This window comes from Helobdella robusta, assembly GCF_000326865.2.
Source record: "Helobdella robusta unplaced genomic scaffold HELROscaffold_8, whole genome shotgun sequence".
Taxonomy (NCBI): domain Eukaryota; kingdom Metazoa; phylum Annelida; class Clitellata; order Rhynchobdellida; family Glossiphoniidae; genus Helobdella; species Helobdella robusta.
Genome location: NW_008705459.1, coordinates 1,645,775 through 1,650,561, shown reverse-complemented (window position 1 = coordinate 1,650,561; position 4,787 = coordinate 1,645,775).

The following is a 4,787-nucleotide window of genomic DNA, read 5'->3' as shown; positions in this document are numbered from 1 at the left end:
TACGCTTTAACTCAGAGTTATCTCTAGGACTGCAGTTGTTTTTCAGTATTAGGTGAGACGTCTTTTTATTGTTGTAATAAATTCGGAGTTTAATTTTAAGTTTAATTTTTACAACGTCGAAGTTAACTTTTGACAAAGTCAATATTTCCCTATATATACAGCAAGGAGCACTGACGATGATGCATTCGGAATCGAAATATGGCCTTATTTGCAGCATGAATTCGAAAAGTAAGTTTATTTTGAATTTTAATAAACTAAACGTTCACCAAAAAACTTTAGTGAGAAAAATCGAAAAAACGAACTACAAACATATTAACGCCAAACATTCGGTAGAATTTATAGAATATTGTAAAAATTATGGTCTATTACCAACACATATATATATATATATATATAATTTGGTATGAGGTTCTCAGATAAACATGTTCGGTTAAAGATTACACCCCATTTTGCAGCTAGAAGTTTTTTAAATAAAATTTCAACAACACGAAGCTGTTTTGTTTCAACTTTATTAAACTGTGAAGTTTGGCTGACGGCCGTTTCGGCTAATGCCATCGTCGGAGCCTAGATTGTAAAACCAAATGAGGAGTTAATAATATAAATTATAAGAAATAGAAAATAGAATATTAGATACATGTTTATCTGAGAACCTCATACCAAATTATATACGTCATCAACCTCGAGGTTCCTCCAGTCTCCAACGTACTTCTCCAAAAGAAGTTATAGGCAACGAGCTAACTAAATTAATAATTAAACATAAATTATTATCGCAACAATATGACAATTTTCTTCAATCTTTATTTAAAGATCCTAACATAAATTATGATACCTTCAACGTTTTCGTCCAACAACGTTACGACAATTTCAACCTCAGTAAAAAACGGATTATTACTAATAAACTTAGTCAACTTTATAATGGACATATCGTTCTTCCTAATAACGATACACAATTTTTCGTTAATTTATCTAAATATCAGCCAACACCAGACGAATCGTCCTTTTTGAATCTGGGACTTAACACTCATATACGTAAACCATATCAAAAACTAATTAAACAAACAGAATTGGAAACACTTTACGCCGATTGTCTTAGGCTTAAAAATCAACGTTTCATCAAATTTGATAATTCATTCCACAGTCAGTTACAGACCGAGGCGCATCGACACCGTTATACACCAACAAAACATACAATAGAGCCCATCATGTTTCACGCTGCCAAACAACTACGTCAAAATAAGGCTATTACCATACGTAAATCTGACAAGTCTGACACATACGTTATCCTTAATAGGTCCGACTATCTTCATCAAATTAATAACATCCTCTCTGATAGTACAAAGTTTTCACCAATTAATAAAGACCCCACATCCGATATCAAAACAGACGCTAATAAATTGATTGCACTAATCAACCTCAGTTCGTCCAACGTCAAACTAACACCAATCGTTGGAAACTACTCTCCAGAATATATCTATGGTAATGTAAAAATACACAAACCTAACAACCCACTACGCCCCATCATCTCTCAATGCCTAACTCCAACCTACCAGTTAGCTAAAACTATCAATCAACTTATCTTGCCATACGTACCCCGTAACTTTTCCGTTAAATCAAGTTATGAATTTGCCGACATCATCCATAGCCATAAAGATACCACAGGACACTTGTCGTCGTTAGACGTTGAAAGCCTTTTTACCAACATACCAGTCCTGCAAACTATTGAAATTATCTGCCAATACGTATACAACCACCCTTCTCTTCCTCAACTCGACATTCCTCCTCATTTACTTAAAGAGCTCCTCCAACTATGTACCATACGCAATCCATTTGTTGCGCCAAATAACTCACTGTATCTACATGTGAGTTATTTACGGTTCACTGTATCTACAGTTCTTTATCATCACAAAGTCTATAGCTGACATATATCAACTCCAAAACCTGTTCCAGAATAACTCTTGCTTATCATTTACAATTGAAGTTAGTAACAATAATAAAATCTCTTTTCTTGACACTTTTGTCACCATGCACGCAAATCAGCTCTCTACCCAAGTATACGTCAAACCAACAAACTCTGGACAATGCTTAAACTACAATTCCACAGATGCAAACAATTCAGAAGAAATATCGATCAGAGCAGTTTCAGTAGAGTGATACTGATGTAACCAGACTGATGGATTGTAATTAAACCATGCACATTCAAAAACTGTTTTAGAACTAAACGTTCAACGACTTTCGATAAATACAAGAGGTTGGAAATCGGGCGATAATTTGCATATAATCCTTATCAAGAGATGACTTTTTTAATAAGGGAGTCACAACGGCATGTTTTAACGCCTTAGGATAATAATTAGAGATGTACCAAATTTAGGTTTTTGGCCCCGGATTTTGGCCGGGACAGGGGCCGAACTCTGGTGCAACCCTAACAATAACCAGTGTCATAACACAAATTGATAAAAAATGTGAGAAACGGTATGAACAAATCTATATATTGTTTGGAAATACGCACAGAAATAATATAATGGAATATATTATTCCATTATATTATGTATATATATATATATATATATGTATATATATATATATATATATATATATATATATATATATATATATGTCTTTGATACATACATACTAGAGATCTACGCGAGAACACATTTCTATTCCCTCACCTGCCCCTCCTGAAAATGAATTTTATCTCACCCGCACTCATTCCCTCACAAGTCTTCCCTCACAAGTCTTCCCTGACCCGCACCCATTCCCTCACAAGCCTTCCCTCACCCGCACTTATTCCCTCACAAATCCTCATTTTCCCGCACTCATTCCCTCAATAATTATATCATTATTAACAAAAACAATCAAAGTATCCTTAGTCAGAGTATTATGTAGTACATTCCATGTACAATTTTTATTATAAAAACAAAAAAAAATACTGGTTAATAACAGTTAGTGTTTTAGTAAATTGTTTGTAAATATTATGCCACTCCTTGACTGTTGAGAAAAAGCAGCTGATCAACAGATTCTGGTGAAAGTCTTGAGCGCCTATCTTCCAGTGTTCTTCCAGTGGTGGAGAAACATCTTTCTGAGGATGTACTAGTTGCTGGAATACTTAGAAGCTGAGCAGCTACTGATGACAACTTTAGTCATTTTGAAGATTTAGATTTCCAGAAGTCTAGAATGTTGTTTGATATCTCTGTTGATTTCATTCAAGTAACTATCCAACTGATCCGATGGTTTTGAAGAGTTGAAACACAAACTAAATAGAAAACAATAAGCGTAATGTACGTATACTAATTTGTTACGTAAAATAAATATAACGTTCTTTAACCAAACGAATTGAATGAACTAAAAAGCGTGCCACAGTAAAAGTCACACTGTACATTAGTTATCGTCCAAAAACAAATAGAATAAATAGTGATGTGCCCTACGTGTCCTTTTCTGTTATCACAATGACTATTATTTAGCGTAATGCATATGCATACTTAGCTTTAAACTTAGTAATAATAATCTAACTTTTTCAATTGCGTCGCTGTTCAAGCTATGAAGTTTCTCATTAATTTTCAACATTTTTGGAACTTCGCCGTCAAAGTCAAGCCAAATCTGCTTTTGCTTTTTCTGGTCTTTTTCTCTGGAACTCTCTTCCTACTTCTCTGACTACTCTCCATCACTTGCGAAGTTCAGAGCGGATCTCAAGACCCATCTGTTTTCAAAATTCATTGAGGAGCGCTGTTGAACATCGCGGAAATAGCGCTTTATAAGCTAATTGATTGATTGATTGATTGATTGATGGATTGATTGAACTTCAAAAAATAACACCAAGCAAATAGTTAATTAATTCAAATATATGAATAAGCTGTGTGATACGCCAAATTCTGTACACAAAGATCAGCTTATTATGTGTCATGTATGCACGTGCCAAAGTTCTTTTACACAAAGATCAGCTTATAATGTATGCATAACCCATGTTATAGCACAAAGAAAATTGTCCAGCTCATCTCACAATTAGTGATGTTGTTATTATGTGTCATGTATGCTTAGCCTAACCTTTAACATACCATGTTCTTAAATTATGCGCTTAAGTATGTATATATATATATATATATATATATATATATATATATATATATATATATACAGTTGTTCAAAAAATCCACCGACGATTCAGCATTAACAAGTTTTATGGTTGATTTTCTAATATTTTGAACTAGTTCTTTACAATTAAGTCTATTCAAAATGTTGAAATCCATTTTATAATCGTTTATGATTTTAATTGTTAAAATTAATCAAGCAAGATCCCATTTTTATAATCGTTTATTTATTTTTTTTTTTTATATTATTATTATTAAAGTTATGCATATAGATCTATTTCGACGTAAAGTCATCATCAGTGCAATATATATTTTAAATAAATTCTATTAATAGTTAATTAGTTGTATTTTTTAATATATTAAAATAAAATAAAAGTAACGAAATAAAAACGCAAAGGTTCATTGAAATTAGTAAACAAAATATTTGAAATTATACGATTGTTCATGCTACGTGGCCGTTGTCAAGATGGCAACCAACAATGTCACAAATTTGAAGCGCGAAATTAATTAGAATATCGTTTCTATTATTATTATTATTATTATTAATATTATTAATTATTATTTTTATTATTATTATCATTATTGTTATTATTATTATTATTATTATTGTTATTATCATTATCGTTATCATTATCATTATCATTATCATTATTATTATTAGTGTTATTATTATCATCATCATCATCATTACCATTATTATTA